At 42.9% G+C, this 26334-nt stretch overlaps 1 protein-coding gene across 2 annotated transcripts in view; it reads right to left on the bottom strand.

The window, feature by feature from the left end:
- Positions 1-25624, bottom strand: part of COL22A1 (collagen type XXII alpha 1 chain) — a 226443-nt gene extending 200819 nt beyond the window's left edge. Inside the window, exon 1 of one of the 2 annotated variants that reach the window (XM_069957064.1) lies at positions 25370-25624. The gene's annotated coding sequence lies outside the window, so the exon portion shown is untranslated. The remainder of the gene's footprint in view (positions 1-25369) is intronic. The other variant, XM_069957061.1, reaches the window with a different exon arrangement.
- Between the last annotated feature and the right edge of the window lie 710 nt (positions 25625-26334).

The raw sequence follows: 26334 nt of genomic DNA, 5'->3' as shown, positions 1-26334 counted from the left end.
CAGTGACCACCAAGTGAGGACTCGTCCATTGGTCATGACCTTAGAATCCAGCAGTGAAAGGCCATTGCCTCAAGAGGGGATTAAGGGTGAAACAAATGGGAGATCCCATAGACTTTAGGTGTTTTAGTTGAGCAAAGCCAAAAAAGTGGTGGGAATATATCTGGAAAAGAAACCAAACTTTTTTTTTTTTTTGTAATACTGGACAAACCCTTTAAGTCTCCTGCCATTGTTGGGTCTAAAGGGGTTGTCAGACAAACACTGATCACCTACAGAATACAGTAAGTGATAGACGTATGATCTGTGGGGGTCTAACTAATAGAACCCCCACCAGAGCAAGAATGGGGGTCTCGAGTCCCCAGTACTAAGCTACTTCCATCAGTTCCATAGACAATGAAGGGTGCCGGGACCACCACTACTTTCAAACTCGACTTGCGGACCACCATTCTTTTAATAGGCAGGGGGGGGGGTCCCAGTAGTTACACCTCCAGTGATCAAATATCACCATTCCTGTGAACAAGTGAATAATGTGAGTCCATCAGGAAATCCAACAATACAATCACAACACAAGTCCTGAAGACCAATGTCAGGTCCTTAGTGTCCTCCATGATGATGCCAAGTCCCTCACCAGCTGGACTGACGGCGCAAACAAAATATTAACGTCACACAATTCTATAGAAGTCTCAAAAAGATTCGAGAAACTCTTCCTTTTCCCATCCTGGCTCATGAGGACTGAACATTTCCTTGAAAAGAGTGTCACAAGTCAAGCGAAGTCTGACAGGCCATACAATGCTCCACTGGGAAAAATCTGCCAAAAAGTTCCCCTCCACTAGGAAGAAAGCTTGCTCTAATGGAGGCAAGCTGTCTTCTTACTGGAGGAGAACTTTTTGGAATATTTTTCCCAGTGGAGCATTGTATGGCCTGTCAGACTTCGCCTGACTTGCTCTATTGGTGTCCCAAAATTATTAATGTTCAGCCCTTTAAGGGGATTATTAGTCAAGTCATGAGAGGGAACTAAAGTCAAATCAACTGGTTTCAGAAAGTTATACAGATTTACTTCTATTTAAAAATCTCCACTCTTCAAGTACTTATCAGCTTCTGTATGTCCTGTAGGAAGTGGTGTATTCTTCCCAGTCTGACACAGTGCTCTCTACTGCCACCTCTGTCCATGTCAGGAACTGTCCAGAGCAGCAGCAAATCCCCATAGAAAACCTCTCCAGCTTTGGACAGTTCCTGACATGGACAGAGGTGGCAGCAGAGAGCACTGTGTCAGACTGGAAAGAATACACCACTTCCTGCAGGACATACAGCAGCTGGTAAGTACTGGAAGACTGGAGATTTTTAAACAGAAGTAAATTACAAATCTATAAAACTTTCCGACACCGGTTGATTTGAAAGAAACAAAATTTTGTTAGAATTTCCTTTTAATATTTGATGAACATCATCTCTTGCGGGTCTTATTCCAATTGAGCCGGTTCCCCTTGATAAATGATACGGCCAGAACAAGAGCCCATTGTGTTCCAGAGACTCCTTTTAAAGTTGACTTTTCCTTGAACGGACATTGAATTTATGATGGGAAGTTTATTTATACACGTCGCTGACACCTAATCCATCAAGATACAAAAAGAAAAGGGAAATTTTAAAAAAAAATATTCTAAATTTGAATAAGAAATGGATACAGTAAAATACTTGGCTACAATGTATCCCTTCACTTAGCGGTGATAACCATCTGTCTTTGCTGTCAGTGCGGGTTAATTGTTTCATGTCTGGACACGAGCGTGGCAGGGACCGTCCTCAGGATAAGAGGTTTTTTCTTGTTTTTTCATAGATTTTGTGTTGGGGAGAATCTGTATGTGGAAATGCTACAAATAACCCAGGATACATTGATAACTTTTCTGACAGGTATCCCCGGGACTCATCCGTAAAGTCCACAGTCAGCACATTTCTATGGCAGGGATGAAACATTTTGAGGAAATTGAATGGGTTAAAATATCTTACACGTTAGTAGAGTCCCATGACAATTAGTAGATCACAAGTTCTCCCGGGGCTGGAGCGAAGCAATCAGATGTTTTCTTCAACCTGGCAGTGATTGGTCAGCAAAGGCCTCCATACACGTTCAATAACTGATCGATCAATCAGCTATGTCAACCGCCTGCTGCCTGTCCTCCCCATGCACAGGCCCTAGAGGTCCCCATCCACTTCACCCACTGGTCGCGTTGGATTTAACCATCAATCTTAAGGCCCTATTCCACGGAACAATTATCGTTCATAAACTCGCCACGTTAACGATAATCGCTTTTTGGAATTGGTGTAAACGATCAAACGAAAAAGGCAAAATCATTTTATTGTCGTTCAAAATAGTTTTTCAGCGTGTCGAAAAAAAATCGTTGGTCTTTGAAAGACAATTCGCTAATCGGTTCGTAAAATCATAAATCTTTCAGTCGTTCGTTTAAAAATAGGAGATGTGTCGTACGGTCATGATCAATGTTTTAAACGACCATGTAACGACCGCAAAATAATCGTCACACTACATATATCAAACACATGTGTGATATGTTATCGTTCGCAAAAAAAAAATTGTTTAGTGATCGTTAGCGAGCGGTAGTTGGAGCGAGTTTATGAACGATAATCGTTCCGTGGAATAGAGCCTTAAGGTGTATGGGGCCATGTCGGTGGTGATAGGGGTCAGCTGTGATTCTAGACTAACCATTTAGAGTACAGTTGCCAAGGCTATTTGGCCGATACTTAATTATTTCTGCTGATCAATTTTTCAGCTTTACTGTACACATTGTGATCCAATGAGCAGAGTCATCTCATCATCATTAGAAGTCAGTAAATCTATTCTGCTACTAGAGGCAGCACAACCATAAGGTAAATAAAGGAGTGGCCCGTAGATGATAAGGAGGCTAAAGTAATTCCAGTAATTACAGCTTTGCTGTATAGATTGGGGCAGAATAAAAAGAGTCATCTCATTATTATTAGAGGTTTAGGGGATCTGTTGTACTGCTGGATGCTGAATAAATAATCTACTGACCATAGAGTGGCCCACATCAGGTTTTTTTTTCCAGGACAGATTGTATCTTCCCAATACACAGGCGTTAGAGGTCCACATACACATTAGACGTTGGCTGAACCCACTGGTCGCGGTGGATTAAGCCATATATATATATATATATATATATATATATATATAAATATGTTGTATGGCGCCATCTAAAACCACCATTGACAGATAATGTTGGTGGTTATAGGGGTAGGCTGTGATTTTCCATTGTGGCTGTCCCCTATCACCACCAACATCGTCTCTGTTGGTGGTGGTTCTAGACAGCCCCATACATCTTATATTGATGAACAAATCCACCACGACCAGCGGGTTAGGTCGACCAAAGTCTAAAGTGTATGGGGACCTTTAGGCCTATATTAGGCGGCCCAGCCCTGCACTCTAAACGAGCGCCCATCAGCTGGATTCGAGCTCTCTTACCAACTTGATAATTGTGCAAGTGGGGCTGCGCAGAGATTGTTAGCGATGCAGAAAATATTAAAGTATATACTTACCTCTCCACGCTCCCTCAGTGTCCTCCTGCCTTTTCTACGCTTAGTGTAGCCCCTGTGGACACTTCTGAACCCGTCTCTGCAGCAACAAACTACTCAGCCAATCACTGACTGAGACAGGACAACATGGTGGCCAGGGATTGGCTGAGCGGGCTGCCACTGCAGAGGTGAGTTTGGAAGTTTCAGTGACAGCCAGTCAGTGGGGAAAAGGTAGGAGGACACCAGGGAGCATGGAGAGGTAAGTATAACCACATGTTATTTTTTATAACCGTTCATCAGCCGTCGGCCAAGCACCTCCTATTACAGGGAGTGATGCACAATGATTTTCAAACTTGTTAAAAGACAAAGATAAGCTGATGAGTGAATGATTGCTAGCTCTTTGCCTTACCGTTGTCTTTATTACGCGGTGCGATATCGGCAGGATCCATTCTGATTGGTCAGATAATCTCTCTGGGCATCCTTAGCCTGCAGCGCCACCACAGGGGAACAGTGTCTATTCACATCAGTGGATTATCTGTGCAATAAAGGACAGGTAATCCAGGGCCAGAGACTATCTTTGTACCCGCTCTTCCGGAAACAGAGGTCTCCCTCATATTAAAGTAGTATTCAGAGTTAAAATAAGTAATCCTCCATCCACAGCATTTGACACAGGAAAGAGTGTCAAACTGTGAGGGGTCTGACTACGGGGTCTGACTACTGCGACTGACACCCCCCCCCCCCCCCCCCCCCCCCCCCCCCCCCCCCCCCCCCCCCCCCCCCCCCCCCCCCCCCCCCCCCCCCCCCCCCCCCCCCCGCCCCCCTCACTGTTGCTCCATTCATTGACTATGGAGCTGATAAAAGTAGCTGAGTCCAATGCTTGGCTAGACAACAAGTGAACCATGCACAACTTGCCACCCCATTCATAACAAACACTCTGACCATTCCAAACCACTCCCCACCTCCGGCCCTTGATGAAAAAAGTTTCACCACTAGAGTGATAAAGAGATAACAAAGCTAATCCTTTCTGTTTTCTACAGACCACATGGATGTTGTGTTTTTTTTTTTGTTTTTTTTTTACTTTGCTGTATCAACTGGGACAGTATTAAAGGAGTCAACTCATTATAAGTAAAGGTGATTTATAGAGAAAACATAAAAATTAAGGGAATAAAGGGTAGACTGACCATGGAGAGTGCAGTAGCTAAGGTTATTTTGCTGATACTTCAATACTTCTGCTGCTCAGTTTTTCAACTTTGCTGTACACATTGGGACAGAATCAGCAGAGTCATCTCATAAAGAGATCTAATCTATTCTGCTATTAGAGGCAGCACAACCATAAGGTCAATAAAGTAGAGTAATGTGACAAGTCATGCTTCTGCAGCTTGCTTTCCAGCTTTGTTGTACAGACTGGAGCAGAATAAATGGAGTCATTTCATTACTAGTAGAGGTTTAGGGGATCTTTTAAACTGCTGGATGCTGAATAATGCTGATACTGACCATAGAGTGGCCCACTTCAGTCTTCCTTTCAGGACAGATTGTAACCTCTGGTTTCATCCTGGTTCATAAGGGTTCCAAGGGGTTAATTATTATCCATTAGCATACATAAGAACACTTGAAGAGTGTAAGGGAACAAATAAGAAGGAATGTACACCCTGACTCTGCACCTGCTGCTCTGTAAAGTGCCTCCTCCAACCTGCCAACAATCGCGACATTCACCAAAAAGCACAATACGCAAGTGAGTATAAAAGCAACTCCCTCCCTATAGCTCCATAACAAGGCAGTGAATGGAACTCCGGAGCAATAGACTCGCTGGATCAATACAGAGTACAAGACACTAAAGCTCAGCAGGGCTCTCATCTATAGATTGTTATTAAGAAAGCTCCCAGCTGAAATAAAGAACCTTCTAATAACAAAGACTTGTTACAAGTCGAAGAAAGGATTTTTTTATTATTATTATTTTTTTTAATCTTAGTATTAAATTCCAGCAAAATAAAAAAAAGATATTAAGAGGGTCACGGGGGAGGGTCTCCGACAACCTACTATAAGATTATTCCTTAATAGAATAATAATTCCCATATGTCTTATTGTAAGGTGAAGGACATTTATCTTATATAAAGTGATGGAGAATGGAGGTCAACGTCTTCCATGGTGTCAAAGAGAAGGAAACGGGAATAAAACAGCTGATGTGGGTGAAGAACTCTCTAATGACCTTCTATAGCACAAAAACATGGCTACAGCTTATGGCCTATGGCTATTTCCCCATTTTCCAGGACTGCATCCAACTTCTGCAGTACTTGAACTGCGCATGTCCAGTAAAATGCGCATGCCCTGAAGACTTTAAAGGCTCTGTGTCACGTGATCAGTCGGACTTAAGGCAATATTACACAAATTGATTTTTTAACGATTAACAATCTCAAACGACTGCTATGGCGAACGACCTGAAATTGTTCGCCCAATTACACGGAACGATGATCGTTACTTATGATTGTTCTTGGGGTCGTCTTGTCGTCACTATTGGGTTCGTCACTACTGCAAAGGACCAAATGATGTCTTATTCCATGCGAACGATCAACGATAAAAATAGGTACAAACTCTATCGTTGGTCATTTAATCGTTGTCTGCTATCACACTGAACGATAATCGTCCCGTGTAATAAGACCCTCACACTGGAGCTCTATGGAGCCCGACTGATCAGTCGACTGATTACATAACACAGAGCCAGATCGGTGACGAGACTCCCAATCGGTACAGGTGTGAACACTCAGACTTTTGACATGTCTCTATGGCATGTATGGCATGTCAAAAAGTTTTGAAGTGTCAGTGACGCTTCAAAGTTTTGGCATTGAAAGGGGTCATTCACACACACAGTGACCAGGTGACTACTTCTGTCCAGGTATTTGTCCCAATGACTATTTGGACCTAAGCAAAATCAGGTGCACAAACTTTTATAACTCTTTTTTTATTGTCATAGAAAAAAACATAGATGGCCAAAAGTTAAACACTATGGGGGACATTTACTAAGGAGTCTAATTTGTCAAGTTGGGCCCTGGCTCCTGCTAGATCCCCAGTCTAAGTTGTGGTCTAGGCGGAGAACACATGCATCTAGACACAGTTTCTTCTCAAGTAACCTTATTCTACACTCTGCAGTGTTAAGCTACTACTAAAGAGGACAAGTCAGGGATCATCCTAACCCACGTCGTGGACAAGGAGAGACACAGTGCTGGACAGTATCCACAAAGGAGTAAAGGAACGTTGCTAGAAGCCTATGCACTCTATCTCGCAGCGCGGTGTAATCAGAGAACTCTGACCACTCTGCTCATCCCAGGTAACAAGGTCTGGGGCTTGTGTCACCCTCTAGGACGGGTCACCCGTCACTTGTGGGCAATACTGTATCATCCTGTATCTAGTATCTTCACAGTAAACAAGATTATATTTATTTTAATGGGACTCTGTGGTTCTTCACTAAGCACCGACACAGTAACCACACTTCCTTGGGTTATCTCCCCTTTCTGTGGGTGGCCGTGCCAATAGTCCGGGTGGGTCACTACTCCACTCTGGACCACCATGATAATTGCCCAAGGGACCCCACAACAGCCCGGAAGGTCACTGACCACATGGGGAACAAGGTATAGCCAGCCCACTACAAATAAAAGCAGGTGTGCCACCATACCTGTGTGCCCAACCGGCACTGGTGTCACGACAGAACACAGGGCAGGGCTATATCCCGACCAACCACCATAGAACTGGCGTCACACGTCACCATCCAGCAAGTGACTGGTCAGGTGCACACCACAAGATGATAGTCCAAAATCTCCCATTTAAGAAGCCAACCCGACTATAAAAAATCCCTGCCTCCTGGCTAAGGAATAATATCCCGGATGGGCAATACCACTTGGGGACGGCTACGCGGGTGGTAAAACCTAACAACCATAGCGTCATTTTAATTAGATAACACTAAAAAGATAAAAAGTGGGGTCAGTTTCTAAATTATAATCCGTCGTGAATGTTTCCGCGTAACCTCGGCGCACAGAACATACATTCTTATTATCACTTGACAGCTATAATTATAAATCATGCTAGTCTGATATTAACATGGCTTATAATGTGGGAAACAAAATCTCTGCCCCGAGGGACGAACAGCGGAAACATCGCTCTGCGACTCCACATTACGTGATTATACAATGTAACTGATCATAGGATTCTGAGGATTAGATGGCGGATCAGCGCTCACATATCTATTACTCTACACGTTTCTATGCAACGTTTAATCAGTCGCTCTGCGGGATCGTAGGGATCGGTTTGATGGGGGTTTTTTTTATCTGCCAGTGAAGGTTAAAGGGTTTATAAAATGTATAAAAAGTGAGAAAAAGATGAAGTCAAGGATGGTGATGATTCCGTATCCTGCCCGGCCCTGTGCAGAACAGTAGTTTTTATGCCGCCTGTGATTGTTGGGATCTATAGAAAATAGATATTTATGGGAGGATTCTAATTCTATACTGGAGAATGAAGAATAGTTCACATTGCATTTGTTCATAGGAGAAATAAGCTGATAGCAGATCTCTCTCTCTCTCTCTCTCTCTCTCTGCATTGAAAACACACGCATGCTCATCTGAGGGTCAGGGGGATAGCCTTCATGTGTATATGCATTGTGCCAATGGCCAGTCTAGGTGTATAAAATACAGATCTGCTACTGAGAAAGTGCTCTGCTGTTCTGCTACTCACACTGCACAGTCTGCTGCCCAGTATGTGACACACAATCCTCCACTGACAGCGAGGAGAGCAACAGAGCTGGGGTATAGCGGAGATAGCAGAAAGGGAAGTCTGCTACCCAGTATGTAACACATGATCCTCCACTGACAGCGAGGAGAGCAACAGAGCTACGGTATATAGCAGGAAGGGAGGTCTGCTGCCCGGTATGGGACACACAATCCTCCACTGACAGCGAGGAGAGCAACAGAGCTGGGGTATAGCGGAGATAGCAGAAAGGGAAGTCTGCTACCCAGTATGTAACACATGATCCTCCACTGACAGCGAGGAGAGCAACAGAGCTACGGTATATAGCAGGAAGGGAGGTCTGCTGCCCGGTATGGGACACACAATCCTCCACTGACAGCGAGGAGAGCAACAGAGCTGGGGTATAGCGGAGATAGCAGAAAGGGAAGTCTGCTACCCAGTATGGGACACACGATCCTCCACTGACAGCGAGGAGAGCAACAGAGCTGGGGTATAGCGGAGATAGCAGGAAGGAAAGTCTGCTGCCCAGTATGTAACACACAATTCTACATAGATAGATGGAGAATAAGAAAGCTGGGATACAGTGGAGATAGCAGGAAGGAAAGTCTGCTGCCCAGTATGAGACACACAATCCTTCACTGGCAGGAAGGAAAGCAAGAGAGCCCGGGTACAGTGTAGATAGCAATAAGTCCGCTGCCCAGTATGTGACACACAATTCTACATAGGTACATAGGTGAGAAAGAAAGCTGGGGTACAGTGGAGATAGCAATAAGTCCGCTGCCCAGTATGTGACACACAATTCTACATAGGTACATAGGAGAGGAAGAAAGCTGGGGTACAGTGGAGATAGCAGGAAGGAAAGTCTGCTGCCCAGTATGTGACACACAATTTTCCATCGACAGGGAGGAGAGTAAGCTAGCTGAGGTGCAGTGGAGATAGCAGGACGGGAAGACGCATGTGATGTATTATGTCCTGCACTCCAAGGAAAGGAAAAATGGCCATAGGATCAAAGTACAGGACATCAGACAATCAGTAAAGAACAACTGCTCTTACAACTCCCATAGAGAACAACTGGAGGGGTTGAAACTCATCCTGACAGACTTAGGTTCCCACTCTCAAAATCACATGGACCTCAGTGGTCAGAACCCCTGAAATCATATAGTTTGGGGGGGGGGGGGACTTTAAAGAAACAAAAAAAAGTACCCCTTATAATAGGAGATTTTGGACAGGATGTCAGGAACTGTCCAGAGCAGGAGAGGTTTTCTATGGGGATTTGCTGCTGCCCTGGACAGTTCCTGACATGGACAGAGGTGGCAGCAGAGAGCACTGTGTCAAACTGGAAAGAATACATCACTTTCTGCAGGACATACAGCAGCTGATAAGTACTGGAAGACTAGGGATTTTTTTTTTTTATAGAATTTACAAATCTGTACACATTTAATTGTTTTACAAATCTGTAAACAGTTGACACCAGTTGATTTTATCCCCCCCCCCCCACCCACCGCCCGGGATATCCCTTTAAATATATGTAACTTTTTAAAGTTTAAATTAACACCCCCCCCCCCCCCCCCTAAAATACCCCTTTAAGTAAAGGCATATCACTTTATTATCAGAGGAAGTCCAACCTCTGAGACCCCCTACAAAGAGGATGCAGAGCTGGTGTAGAAGTGCGCCCCCTTGGTGTCTCCAGGCAGTGCAGGGTACTGCAGGGCAGGATCAATCCCTCCGGTCTGTCACTCCCTGATGGCTATAGATGTCTTCCTGAGCACAGCTGATCTGCTGGCGGGACGTTCAGCCCTCTGTTTACTATACATTGCCCTGTAGTATCAGCATGGCCTCACGTCTCTCTACAAGTATAAAGGCAGAAAGTTGTAAAACAGCTGAGAAGTGTGTAAGACGTCAGGATGGGAGAGCGGTGCTGCTTGTGGGGACGTGCCGGCACACGCTCCCCCATCAGCCCAGCATACTTAGCATACATATTCATGTACAGACTACAGGTTTGCTGCCCTTTGGTGCTGAGGTTAGAAACTATTCCGACTCTATTGATGCTTCAGGCTTCGTGATATCGCTGAATAATTCAACAGATATTAACACTGGAGGACGGGGATGTGGGAGGAAATGAATGGGATCATTAACAGCACAAACTCCACAATAAGCTGCCGCACTCGGCACGGAGAAGGGGAGAGACGGACGATATGTGCAGGCCACGTGGACCTGGATGGAGGGCTCGGGCTATGCCGCCCTTATGGGATCAGAGGAAACGGGAAACAGCTGGAGCCCGGCATCCATCTATGTGACCGGAATATATAGTCAGGCTCCTAGCACATGACTAATAGACAGTCCACAATTGCGATTTTATAGTCCGTGCCTGGAGTCGGGAACGTGAACGTAACGGACAAGACTGCGGTCCGGGCTCTAATCCTTCTATGGCCTCCTCCACGGATGAACGGTCCAGGCTCTACTGACCCGTCATCTTGCTAACTGCAAAATTAGATTTGTAATTTACTTCAATTTAAAAATTTCCACTCTTCCAGTACTTATCAGCTGCTGTATGTCCTGCAAGAAGTGGTGTATTCTCTCCAGTCTGACACAGCGCTCTCTGCTGCCACCTCTGTCCATGTCAGGAACTGTCCAGAGCAGCAGCAAATCCCCATAGAAAACCTCTCCTGCTCTGTACAGTTCCTGACATGGACAGAGGTGGCAGCAGAGAGCACTGTGTCAGACTGGGAAGAATACACCACTTCCTTCAGAACATACAGCAGCTAATAAGTATGGAAAGACTTGAAATTTTTAAATAGAAGTAAATTGCAAATCTTTATATCTTTCTGAAACCAGTTGATTTGAATGAAGTGAATTATGAACATCCGTGCACAATAAAGGGAACTCTTAAAGAAGTACTCCAGAGAAAAAAACTGGTGTCAGAAAGTTAAGCAGATTTGTAAATTACTTACTTATCAGCTGATGTATGTCCTGCAGGAAGTGGTGTATTATTTCCAGTCTGACACAGTGCTCTCTGCTGCCACCTCTGTCCATGTCAGGAACTGTCCAGAGCAGGAGAGGTTTTCTATGGAGATTAGCTGCTGCTCTAGACAGTTCCTGACATGGACAGAGGTGGCAGCAGAGAGCACTGTGTCATACTGGAGAGGATACACCACTTCCTGCAGGCCATACAGCAGCTGATACGTACTGGAAGACTGGAGAATTTTATTTAGAAGTAATTTACAAATCTATATCACTTTCTGGTGGCAATTGAATTGCAGACATTAAAAAAATGTTTCACCTTTGAAATACGGATTGCTTTTCATCTCATGTTCTATGTTCTTGCCAGTCAGAGTTGTCATAGGTGCATTATCCTTTATGATTGATGTAGGTCACATTGCAGTTTATAGGATATACTCAGTAATAGACAATGTATATAGCAGTGCATTAGCTAAGCCTGGCCGGATATGACACAAGGCGGGGGGGGGGGGGGGGTTGGCGCCCCCGCTCACCGCTAACCTTCAGCGCCAGGAGGAACCGTCCCTTTAATTATGACATTTGTTCCTATTAAAGCTGCCTCCAGTCCCCGTCACTAATCGTCCCTGGTAAAGGATTGCTCCCGGACCCATCTCTATCTTAGTTACGGTAAGAAGAATAATGTGGGGGGGGGGAATCGGGATTTTGGCTAATTGATGCGGCATCGCGCCATTGTTCTAGCGGTAATGAAGATTAACATCCGGCCGGCTCCATCCTTCTTCTTAAACGCTTTTAATTAAAAAATCCCATCATTCATAATCAGCATCATAGAAATCCTCAGCGCATACGCCATGGCGGCATCCATCATCCCGCATAGGAACCCTAGAATCCCCTCCATCCGTCTCACATGGAACAAATGTATCAATCCGTCTCCATTTGGCGGCATCCCTGAGGCATCGGGCGCGCGGCTCCATTGTTGGGGCGGAGAGAGTTGTTATCTGGGGATTGAATAACCTCACTATAACTGGTGATCTGGGACACAAAGAATATTCATGTAGGTAGCCTTGGTGTTCTAGAGCAGTGAAGGGGTTAATGTCGGTTTACCTGGAGGTCTAGGACATTAAAGGGGAACTCCAGTAATTTTTTTTTTAAATCAACTGATGTCAGAAAGTTATATTGATTACTTAGATTTAAAAACCTCAATTCTTCCAGTACTTATCAGCTGCTGTATGTCCTGCAGGAAGTGATGTATTCTCTTCAGTCTGACACAGTGCTCTCTGCTGCCACCTCTGTCCATGTCAGGAACTGTCCAGAGCAGCAGCAAATTCCCATAGAGAAAACCTCTTCTGCTCTGGACAGTTCCTGACATGGACAGAGGTGGCAGCAGAGAGCACTGTGTCAGACTGGAAAGAATACACCACTTCCTGTAGGACATACAGCAGCTGATAAGTACTGGAAGACTGGAATTTTTTTAAATAGAAGTAAATTACAGATCTATATAACTTTCTGAAACCAGTTGATTTGAAAGAAAAATATTTTCATCTGAGTACCCCTTTAAGGAGGATAATGTAAAAAATCCTTGGTGGGGAGCAGTGGAGGGGTTAATGCTACTGGAGTACACTGTCTTTTTGCCTCTGGAGGTTCAAGCATTGTCCTAGTACATCCTGTGCCCTTTTTGCACTGATCATAGAGATGAGTGCAGGGAGGGGATAGAGAGGACTGTGCAGCTGTAACTATATAGTCACACAGTACTCGCAGTGATCATAGAGATGAGTGCACAAAAGATAGAGAGAACTGTGCAGCTGTAACTGTATAGCCACACGGTACTCACTGTGATCATAGAGATGAGTGCAGGGAGGGGATAGAGAGGACTGTGCAGCAGTAACTGTATAGTCACACGGTACTCACTGTGATCATAGAGATGAGTGCAGGGAGGGGATAGAGAGGACTGTGCAGCTGTAACTATGTGGTCACACGGTACTTACTATGATCATAGAGATGAGTGCAGGGAGGGGATAGAGAGGACTGTGCAGCTGTAATTGTATAGTCACATGGTACTCGCTATGATCATAGAGATGAGTGCAGGGAGGGGATAGAGAGGACTGTGCAGCTGTAACTATGGTCACATGGTACTTGCTATGATCATAGAGATGAGTGCAGGGAAAGGATGGAGAGGACTGTGCAGCTGTAACTGTATGGACACACAGTTCTCTCTATGATAAAAGAGATGAGTGCAGGGAGGAGATAGAGAGGACTGTGGCGCTGTAACTGTATAGTCACATGGTACTCGCTATGATCATAGAGATGGATATGAGTTAGAGGGAGGGGATAGAGAGGACTGTGCAGCTGTAACTATATGGTTACATAGTACTCGCTATGATCATAGAGATGAGTGCAGGGAGGGGATAGAGAGGACTGTGCCGCTGTAACTGTCTGGAGACACAGTTCTCTCTATGATAAAAGAGATGAGTGCAGGGAAGGGATAGAGAGGACTGTGCAGCTGTAACTGTATAGTCACATGGTACTTGCTATGATCATAGAGATGAGTGCAGGGAGGGGATAGAGAGGACTGTGCAGCTGTAACTGTGTGGTCACATGGTACTTGCTATGATCATAGAGATGAGTGCAGGGAGGGGATAGAGAGGACTGTGCAGCTGTAACTGTGTGGTCACATGGTACTCGCTATGATCATAGAGATGAGTGCAGGGAGGGGATAGAGAGGACTGTGCAGCTGTAACTGTGTGGTCACATGGTACTTGCTATGATCATAGAGATTAGTGCAGGGAGGGGATAGAGAGGACTGTGCAGCTGTAACTGTGTGGTCACATGGTACTCGCTATGATCATAGAGATGAGTGCAGGGAAAGGATGGAGAGGACTGTGCATCCCATAACTGTCTGACCCCATTGTTCTCCATATGATGAGGCAGAGGCAGCCTTATAGTAGTTATTATAGATTGGGGGCTTAGGCACCACTGCAACCCATATAGCTGCATCAGTGTATCACATAGTGGCCAACCCCTGGTATGTCTGTTGGTTGGGGGGGGGACTTAGCAAAGTTGCTAATAACGGTAATAGCTGTAATACCATTAACAACCTGTAGACAAGGGCGGCGCTGTTTCTTTCACAGACTTCTGCTGCCATCCTTGCTGCTGATCTGGCGGAGACTCGGTCCATTCATCAGACCTATGTGTGAGTAATCTCCTTTCAGACTTTGTATAATCTCGGCTGCTGGAATGTGCGCTCTGACGTGGTGCGGAGCATTGGACTTGTCCCCCCTCCTAATAGTCTAATCCACCCATAAGCCCCACATCAAAGTGTCTTTGTACGACTCTACATTCTGAATGGTTTCCACCAATTATTCGGCCGATTATTCATTTACACAGGGATCTGCCTTAAGCCCGGCGGTAATAGGGTTACTGGCCGAGACGCATTCAATGGATTCTACACCGCAACAATGTAACGGATCTGACTGGCTACAATGTATACCACGCCCCTCACCTTCCCAGGAAATAATCTCCCCACCCAACCAGATGTGCCAACCTACAGGACCCAATAAGATGCCCAGCAAAGAATATGGTGCATGTCCACATTGGGAGCGCGGCTGCAGGTTTTTAGACAACGTATTCTGCTGCCCACTAATCCATAAACAACATGAGCTAGAAGAATCCCAAATTAGTTGAGTTCCCCTGCATATCCCAGCAGTCTATAGGGGACTCTTCCCTATGGATTCACTGCTTTGGCTTATATGATATAGCTTTATTTAAGAGGAGGAGAGCTAATTTGCCTACACTTTTCCCATGATGCATTGCCTGACAATAAGTATTCGTACAACACTGGGTCTCTTCAATGAGAGACAGTATCCTCTGAAATATTGATAGATAGGAGATTGATAGACAGATAGATAGATAGATAGATAGATAGATAGATAGATAGATAGAAGATAGATAGATAGATAGATAGATAGGAGATAGATAGATAGATAGATAGATAGATAGATAGATAGATAGGAGATAGATAGATAGATAGGAGATAGATAGATAGATAGATAGATAGATAGATAGATAGATAGATAGATAGATAGGAGATAGATAGGAGATAGATAGATAGATAGGAGATAGATAGATAGATGATAGATAGATAGATAAATAGATAGAAGATAGATAGATAGATAGATAGATAGATAGATAGATAGATAGAAGATAGATAGATAGATAGATAGATAGATAGATAGATAGATAGATAGAAGATAGATAGATAGATAGATAGATAGATAGATAGATAGGAGATAGATAGATAGATAGATAGATAGATAGATAGATAGAAGATAGATAGATAGATAGATAGATAGATAGATAGATAGATAGATAGGAGATAGATAGATAGATAGATAGATAGATGATAGATAGATAGATAGATAGATAGATAGAAGATAGATAGATAGATAGATAGATAGATAGATAGATAGATAGATAGGAGATAGATAGATAGATAGATAGATAGATAGAAGATAGATAGATAGATAGATAGATAGATAGATAGAAGATAGATAGATAGATAGATAGATAGATAGATAGATAGATAGGAGATAGATAGATAGATAGATGATAGATAGGAGATAGATAGATAGAAGATAGATAGATAGATAGATAGATAGGAGATAGATAGATAGATAGATAGATAGATAGATAGATAGATAGATAGATAGATAGATAGATAGGAGATAGGAGATAGATAGATAGATAGATAGATAGATAGATAGATAGATAGATAGATAGGAGATAGATAGATAGGAGATAGATAGGAGATAGATAGATAGATAGATAGATAGATAGATAGATAGGAGATAGATAGATAGGAGATAGATAGATAGATAGATAGATAGATAGATAGATAGAAAGATAGATAGATAGATAGATAGGAGATAGATAGATAGATAGATAGATAGATAGGAGATAGATAGATAGATAGGAGATAGATAGATAGGAGATAGATAGATAGATAGATAGATAGATAGGAGATAGATAGATAGATAGATAGATAGATAGATAGATAGATAGATAGGAGATAGATAGATAGATAGATAGATAGATAGATAGATAGATAGATAGATAGGAGATAGATAGGAGATAGATAGATAGATAGGAGATAGATAGATAGATAGATGATAGATAGATAGATAAATAGATAGAAGATAGATAGATAGATAGATAGATAGATAGATAGATAGATAGATAGAAGATAGATAGATAGATAGATAGATAGATAGGAGATAGATAGATAGGAGATAGATAGATAGATAGATAGATAGATAGATAGATAGAAGATAGATAGATAGATAGATAGATAGATAGGAGATAGATAGATAGGAGATAGGAGATAGGAGATAGATAGATAGGAGATAGATAGATAGATAGATAGATAGATAGATAGAAGATAGATAGATAGATAGATAGATAGATAGATAGATAGATAGGAGATAGGAGATAGATAGATAGGAGATAGATAGATAGATAGATAGATAGATAGATAGATAGGAGATAGATAGATAGATAGATAGATAGGAGATAGATAGATAGATAGATAGATAGATAGATAGATAGATAGAAGATAGATAGATAGATAGATAGGAGATAGATAGATAGGAGATAGATGATAGATAGATAGATAGGTAGGAGATAGATAGGAGATAGATAGATAGATAGATAGATAGATAGATAGATAGATAGATAGGAGATAGATAGAAGATAGATAGATAGATAGATAGATAGATAGATAGATAGATAGATAGATAGGAGATAGATAGATAGATAGGAGATAGATAGATAGGAGATAGATGATAGATAGATAGATAGATAGATAGATAGATAGATAGATAGATAGATAGGAGATAGATAGATAGATAGATAGATAGATAGATAGATAGATAGATCCTGAGCCGCTACAGACTGAGCGCCCACAACCTGGCCATTGAAACTGGGCGGCACCGACAGAGCTACATCCCCAGGGAGAGCAGACTGTGCCAGCAGTGCGACCAGGAGGCCGTGGAGGATGAGGCCCACTTCCTGCTACACTGCTCCAAATACTCAGCAGTGAGGGACACTCACTATAGGAGACTCTCCAACCTCCTCCCAGGCTTCTCCACCATGGAGGAGGAAGAGAAACTACCCATCCTGCTGGGAGAAGAAGAGACCACAGCGACTATAGTGGCACAATACGTCACTGCCTGCCATAGACTGAGAGGAGCGTGATACGTCATGGACTCCGATACCCCAACCCCGATAGGTCATGGACTCCAATACCCCGACCCTGAATGTATCCCCCCCCCCCCCCATGATACATCATGAACCCCTGTACACCGACCCCGGGTGAATCCCATCTCCTCAACTTCCTATTCTCCCCATGCTTTGGCAATGCTAATGTGTAACTTGGACCTGCCAATAAAGCTTTTTTGATTTGATTTGATTTGATTTGATAGATAGATAGATAGATAGATAGATAGATAGATAGATAGATAGATAGGAGATAGATAGGAGATAGATAGATAGGAGATAGGAGATAGATAGATAGATAGATAGATAGATAGATAGATAGATAGATAGATAGATAGGAGATAGATAGATAGATAGATAGATAGATAGATAGATAGATAGATAATAGATAGGAGATAGATAGATAGATAGATAGATAGATAGATAGATAGATAGGAGATAGGAGATAGATAGATAGATAGATAGATAGATAGATAGATAGATAGATAGATAGGAGATAGATAGATAGGAGATAGATAGATAGGAGATAGATAGATAGATAGATAGATAGATAGATAGATAATAGATAGGAGATAGATAGATAGATAGATAGATAGATAGATAGATAGATAGATAGGAGATAGATAGATAGATAGATAGATAGATAGATAGATAGATAGATAGGAGATAGATAGATGATAGATAGATGATAGAGAGATAGATAGATAGATAGATAGGAGATAGATAGGAGATAGATAGATAGATAGATAGATAGATAGATAGATAGATAGATGATAGATAGATAGATAGATGATAGATAGATAGATAGATAGATAGATAGATAGATAGATAGATAGATAGATAGGGAGATAGATAGATAGATAGATAGATAGATAGGTAGATAGATAGATGATAGATAGATAGATAGATAGATAGATAGATAGATAGGAGATAGATAGATAGATAGATAGATAGATAGATAGATAGATAGATAGGAGATAGATAGATGATAGATAGATGATAGAGAGATAGATAGATAGATAGATAGATAGATAGATAGATAGATAGGAGATAGATAGATAGATAGATAGATAGATAGATAGATAATATATAGGTGATAGATAGATAGATAGATAGATAGATAGATAATAGATAGATAGATGATAGATAGATAGATAGATAGATAGATAATATATAGGTGATAGATAGATAGATAATAGATAGATAGATGATAGATAGATAGATAGATAGATAGATGATAGATAGATAGATAGATAGATAGATAGATAGATAGATAGATAGATAGATAGATAGATAGATAGATAGATAGATAATTCGCTCTCCCAGCACTCAGGACACATGCTCCGCCACCTTTCTCCTCAGGTGCGGGTCGTCCTCAGGGGTTCGGTATGTTGCCATCATGTAGGTGTTGAGCTTTGTTTTGTCGCTATCCTCCATGTTTACAGTGGCAGCGCGGAGCCCTTCACGCTATGTACAGATCCCATCACATATCAAAGGCCTAGCTCACCTGCAGAGCATCCACCTATCCAGCAGACATTACAGTGAGCAAACAGCCAGCAGAGCAGAACGTCCCAGAGGAATGTAGAGAGATGGAGATATGCGCGGTATGTGGACGCATGGAGCAGAGCTGAGTGTGCGCTCACACCGTGCATAGTTCCCACATCATAATAACTCCACAAACCCCTGATTATACAGCAAAGACCATCTGAGCCAATGAACTCCACCCTGAGGCTTCAGAGCTGAAATCTCCCAGCATGCCCTGCTGACATTTTGCATTCTGTATAATATTACAGATTTTTAGTTCCTATGCATCTTCTACTATTACACGAAGCGATTTTTCAACGATCAACAATTAGCGATAAACGATCTCAAACGACCGCTATTGCGAACGACCTGAAATCGTTTGCCCAATTCCACAGAACGATGATCGTTACTGATGATCGTTCTTGCGGTCGTCTTGTCGTCGCTATTGCGAACGACGTCTTATTCCATGAGAACGATTTGCAAACGATCAATAATAAAAATAGGTCCAAATTCGATCAAACTAACGATTTCTCATTGGTCGTTTAATCGTTGTCTGCTATTACACTAAACGATTATCGGTCAAATCCAAACGATCTAACGATTTTTCAAACGATAATCGTCCCATATAATACGGCCCTTACTGTCACTCTGTCACCCAGAGGCTCCTCCCCCTGTCAGGTCTCCCTGGATAAAAGCACAAAGGATGCTGGGAATGTAGCTGACTTCTCCTCCTTCTTGAATCTCACAATTACAACAATCTTACTGTTCAGCCTCAGACACAGAGCAGTTTTCTTCCAATTTCTGGACAATCCCTTTAAGAGTGGTAATTGTGCTCAGTGTATGGAAGGTGTTCTGTATCATCATATATGAGACCCCTCTAATTCTTCAAGTTTAGAATAAAACTCAAGAACAACAGTATGCATTGGCTTAAAGGGGATATCCAGGATTGCTGATTACTTTCTTCCAAACAGCGCCACTCTTGTCCTCAGGTTGTGTATGGTATTAACAAAAAGTGTCAAAAAGTTATATAGATTTGTAATTTACTTCTATTAAAAAATCTCCAGAGATACTTAGCAGCTGCTGTATGTCCTGCAGGAAGTGGTGTATTCTCTCCAGTCTGACACAGTGCTCTCTGCTGCCACCTCTGTCCATGTCAGGAACTGTCCAGAGCAGGAGAGGTTTTCTATGGGGATTTGCTGCTGCTCTGGACAGTTCCTGACATGGACAGAGGTGGCAGCAGAGAGCACTGTGTCAGACTGGAAATAATACACTACTTCCTGCAGGACAGACAGCAGCTGATACTTTATGGAGATTTTTTAATAGAAGTAAATTACAAATCTCTGGCACCTGCTATAACCAGTCTGCAATGCAACCGAGAGGTCACTGGTTCTGCTCTGTTTTCCATGCTTTACACTGCAGCTCTATTGGTGCTTTTAGACGGAACGATTATCAGTCGAATTTGCACGATAACGATCGGATTCGAACGATAATCGTACGTGTAAACACTGCGAACGATCAAGTGACGAGCGATAAATCGTTCATTTTGATCTTTTAACATGTTCAAAAATTGTCGTTCGTCGTTCGCAAAAAAAATCGCAGATCGTTCCGTCTAAACAGTCGTTCACCGATTTACCCCATGTGTGAGATAGGCTTAAGCGATCGCAAAACGATTTTTCCGTACGATGTATTGTTTCGTCTAAACGCTGATCGTTAAAAAAAAAACACATCGTTCATTCAAAATCGTTAATCGTGCGATCGGGCGAATTATTGCTCCGTCTAATGGTGCGTTTACACAGAAAGATTTATCTGACAGATTTTGGAAGCCAAAGCCAGGAATGGATTTGAAAAGAGGATAGATCCCAGTCTTTCCTTTATGACCTGATCCCTGTTTATAGTCTGTTCCTGGTTTTGGCTTCAAAGATCTGTCAGATAAATCTGTCTGTGTAAACGCACCATTAAAGGAACATATGTCAATGCGTGGCGGGTAGATCTCTCTAATGACAGGAGCTAAGAGTCCATTTACACAGAAAGATTATCTGACAGATTATCTGCCAAAGACTTGAAGCCAAAGCCAGGAATGGATTTAAAAAGAGAAAAAATCTCAGGCTTTCCTTTAGGACCTGATCTCTGTTTATAGTCTGTTCCTGGCTTTGGCTTTAAATCTTTGGCAGATAATCTGTCAGACAATCTTTCTGTGTAAATGGACCCTTATGGTGCGTTTACACAGACAGATTTATCTGACAGATCTTTGAAGCCAAAACCAGGAACAGACTATAAACAAGGATCAGATCAGAAAGTAAAGACTGGGATCTATCCTCTTTTCAAATCCATTCCTGGCTTTGGCTTCCAAAATCTGTCAGCTAAATCTTTCTGTGTAAACGCACCATGACTCTCCGTCCCCTGGACGTGGAGGCCGGGTCCCCTAGTATTACTCACAGAGCACGTTACAGAGACACAATGCACACAGAGCACCTCATTCCCGTCAGTGCGCCCCCGAGCTACACACATGAAACAGCAGCAGGTGCGGACAGGGATCAGACACGTGAAGCCAAATTCCTGGATGAGATGTGGTAATGCTCTGCGGCAAGTGTCTACAGGATGAGCGCTCTCGCCTTATGCCAAGAGAGTCCCTGCCTGTCAGCCAGCCGGAGTGTATCTGGTGCTGGGAAAGCTGGGTGATGAGAAGAACTACCGCCTGTGGAGTCACTAACCATGCAGAATTCCATCAGCGCTATGTCATGGCGCCTTCTATCCCGTCTAACCGGAGCTGCTATATGGACTGTCAGTGTCCGAGATTATACAACAGGGACGGGGAATCATGCCTGCATAGCTAGAGCTTTAGCTTCGGCTGCCCAGGCATGATGGGAATTGTAGTTTTGCAACAGTTGGAGGGACGAAGGTTCCCCATCCCTGTTATACAAGATTAGAGAAAAAGTTTATTTCTTCTAAAAACAGCTCCTTCCCTGTCCTCAGGTTGTACGCGGTATTACAACTCTTCTCCATTCACTTCAATGAAGCTGAGCTGCAATACCCCATACAAACTGAGGACAAGGGTGGTGCTGTTTCTGGATGAAAGCTACTATTGTGTAGGAAAAGTGGGGGTCTGAGCATGAAGACCCTTAATAATTACACAAATATGGGTCCATTGACTCCAGTTGAGTTAAAGGGGTGTTAGAAAAACCAAAAAACATGGCCACTTTCTTCCAGAGTCAGCACCACTCTTGTCTCCAGTTTGGGTGCAGGTTTTGAAACTCAGTTGCATTGAAGTTAATGGGGCCTAAAGCGGTTGTTCTCACCAGAAGTGGTGTATTCTCTCCAGTCGTCCAGTACTTTTCAGCTGCTGTATGTCCTGCAGGAAGTGGTGTATTCTCTCCAGTCTGACACAGTGCTCTCTGCTGCCACCTCTGTCCATGTCAGTAACTGTCCAGAGCAGCAGCAAATCCCCATAGAAAACCTCTCCTGCTCTGGACAGTTCCTGACATGGACAGAGGTGGCGGCAGAGAGCACTGTGTCAGACTGGAGAGAATACACCACTTCCTGCAGGACATACAGCAGCTGAATGTCCTGCAAGTTAAATGACAAATCTCTGGAACTTTCTGGCCCCAGTTGATTTGAAACAAAAATTATTTGGTGAACTACCCCTTTAATTGCAAATCACACCTGAACTGAAGACAAGAGTCCTGTTGTATCTGGAAGAAAGTGGCCATGTTTTTGTTTTTTTTTCCCCTTCTGGATAACCCCTTTAAGTAGCATTTAAATGTGGGCACAGTACCTCCTTCACTTGCTTTACACCTGCCAGACTTCAAGCCCATAGAGCTGAATGGAGTAGCAGGGTCCATGTCCAGATATCACTCAGGGGCACATAGGACCCCCAGTGTGTTTGCTGTAATCCCAGTGGTTGGACCCCCACTGATCAGACACTATCCTCATAATGGATGATGAGAGGAGTTGTTGTAACAAAAGTAACAGTGAAGTAATCTGCATGCAGAATGGATACAATGTAACCAAACCAAAACAAACTGTAAACAAAACGTTCCATGCTGCACATCAGTGTTCCATCCCTAGGAGCCCGGGGGGATTGTGCTCACGTTCAGGTGTTTTTATGGCGGGACTGGAACATAACTAAATCAAAAACTGCATTGAAATGTCAAATGTGAACGCTCCCTTATAGTATATTAGGTAATAGCATCATTCCTGTTCTCAGATGCAGGCAGACTGTAGTCCCATTATAACATTATACATGGTCCCTATTAGTGGTCCTAGCATACTGTGATCAGTAGGGGAGTTGGTATCGCTATCACAGACACATGCTGTTAGTATAGTAACAGGAGGGGTATTACCAGTACCATCTTATGTATAGTAGCAGTATCATCATTAGCATTACTATAATGCCAGCCAGGGTTTCCTAACCTGTGTTCCTTTAGGGCCCTATTCCACCGGACGATTATCGTTTGCATAATCGCTAACGATTAACGATCTCAAACGACCGCTATTGTGAAAGACCTGAGAACGTTCAGTCATTTCCATGGAACGATAATCGTTACTTATGATCGTAATTGCGATCGTTTTTCTTCGCTATTTCTTCGCTATTGCATTCGTATCTATTGCGAACGACCGAACGATGTCTTATTCAATGCGATCGATTTGCGAACGAGCAACGATAAAAATAGGTCCAGGTCTTATAAAGCGATCAACGATTTCTCGTTCGGTCGTTAATCGTTAACTGCATTTCAACCGAACGATTATCGTTTAGATTCGAACGATTTAACGATAATCTGAACGATAATCGTCTAGTGGAATAGGGCATGCGCTGACAATGTCCCCCAACCTGTGTCTCTCCAGCTGTTTCAGCACTACAACTCCCAGCATGCGCTGACAGCATTGGTATCAAGAGACCAATGTCCCCCAACCTGTGTCTCTCCAGCTGTTTCAGCACTACAACTCCCAGCATGTGCTGACAGCATTGGTATCAAGAGACCAATATCCCCCAACCTGTGTCTCTCCAGCTGTTTCAGCACTACAACTCCCAGCATGCGCTGACAGCATTGGTATCAAGAGACCAATGTCCCCCAACCTGTGTCTCTCCAGCTGTTTCAGCACTACAACTCCCAGCATGCGCTGACAGCATTGGTATCAACAGATCAGTGTCCCCCAGCTTGTGGCTCTCCTGCTGTTGCAAAACTACAACTCCCAGCATGCTCCGACAGCATTGGTATTAAGAGAACAGTGTTCCCCAACTTGTGGCTCTCCTGCTGTTGTAACACTACAACTCCCAGCATGCCCTGACAGCCTTTGGCTGTACTAGAGTTGCCACAGGTTAGTGAGCACTGGCTGGTACTATAGTGATGATAAAGAGATAGTAACTGCGTCATCCTTATTATAGTAGAAGGTGGAAAATCAATATTTGATCATTTGTAGTAGTGGTAAAGTAGAAGTAGTAACGATAAATTGGAGAGACTGGATGTAGTCGAGAAGAATTGGCACGTGGCTCCCTTACAATAATATGATTTCATTCCATTTACATGGGACTGCAGTTTTTTTAGGCGAACTCTAAGTAAGTTTTTCTCACTCTAGTAGTAATAGTAATGACGTCATAGTGGGATAGCAGGGGGCACTACCATATAGTAGCTGCACTTTGCAGCATTTGTATTATTTGCATCTATGCGCACAGCAGAGCTGATCCAGCGCAAGACTTGTCTGAATAGGAAAACTTTTCTATGTAAAACTTTTCTCTCCATAATCCAGAACCTATCAGTCTCATAAATGCACAATCACAGGAATTATACTTAAATTTCTCATTTCCATCTTTCCTATGTAAAAACATTTACTGAGCCAAAAGACAAACTCTCAGCTCTGCTCCACCGGTACTTTCCCCGAAATCCGCACCCCCTTATGCCAAACATTTATTAAAAAAAAAGTCATATATAGAACACCAATAACTTTAGAACAGGTGTCAGTTAGGCTGGGTTCACACTGCGTTTTTGCAATCCGTTTTTTGCAAAAAAATGGATGAAAAACGGATTGCAAAAAACGGATGCATTTGTGTGCATCTGTTTTGATCTGTTTTTCCATTGACTTCCATTATAAAAAAAAAAAAAAACTGAATAAAACGGACCATTTTTTTTTGACGGACACAAAAACGTTGCTGACACAATTTTTTTGTCCGTTAAACGTATGCTGAAAACGCAGTGTGAACCCAGCCTTACAAGAAACTTCACATGCATATATAGTATAAAGAACCCCATAGGAGACATAGCTAACAAGGATAGAAGTGAGTGGATACAGACTATGTACAGCGCTGCAGAACATGTTGGCGCCATATACCATACACAGCAGATAGTAGCTAAACAACATCACCTACCTACAACAAACTCCCAGGCATCCAGGAGGCTGTCACTGGGTAGGATGCCCCAGGCAGGGATGCCACCTCTCACCCAGTCTCTCCCAAAAGTTCAGTCTCAGCAACAAAGTCTTAAAAGTTGATCAAACAACATCCCAAAATCCCAGAAGAGCCAAGAAGACAAAGTGGGCAGAGAAGCCGCAAAACATAAATGAAATTCCAGAGTTGGTTGGTGGCTGCTGCCAGGACAATGATGGTGGAGCTGGTGCAGGGGGGGAATGAGCTGCAGGGAGGGGAGTGAGAGGAGAAGTGTGGGGCAGACAAGGGAGGCTGAGCGTCTGGGACTGCACAGAGGAGGGGCAGCTGCGAGGGAGGATATAGAGTTTCAGGAGCCACCATGGGAGAGACAGGGACAACTCTCTCCAATTATAGAGCAACTCCACTTTTCTGGGTATTTCTGTCCCCTTACTGCAGCTTCCGAAATAACTTACCAGTGTGACAGGGACAGCAGCAGCGGTGGGGGGTGCGGGGAATTCTGAGAGGGTAAATTTGGGTACAGAAGTTACAAGCAAGAACATGATCCCAGGGATCTGATTTTAAAGGGAAGAAAGACATGTAAACTGATTTTTGTTTCAGTGAAGTAAAGGCTGGAAGATAGAAAGATATGACATAGATGGATGTATAGATAGATTGCTTTAAGGAAAAACAAAAAAGAATTGTCGCTATAATACTGCCCCCCTATATACAGGAATATAACTACTATAATACTGCCCCCTGTATACAAGAATATAACTACTATAATACTGCTCCTATATACAAGAATATAACTACTATAATACTGCTCCTATATACAGGAATATAACTACTATAATGAACAAGGATCAAGAAACAGAGTCTCGCACTCACCGGACTGAAGATGCAAGTGGTTTATTTCCGATACATCAGAGTAGGCTAGGCGGGGAGAGGGGAGATGGTGAAGCAGGTGT

This window comes from Dendropsophus ebraccatus, chromosome 2, assembly GCF_027789765.1.
Source record: "Dendropsophus ebraccatus isolate aDenEbr1 chromosome 2, aDenEbr1.pat, whole genome shotgun sequence".
NCBI lineage: Eukaryota > Metazoa > Chordata > Amphibia > Anura > Hylidae > Dendropsophus > Dendropsophus ebraccatus.
The sequence above is the reverse complement of the archived record's forward strand: the minus strand, read 5'-3'. Positions and strand labels throughout refer to the sequence as shown.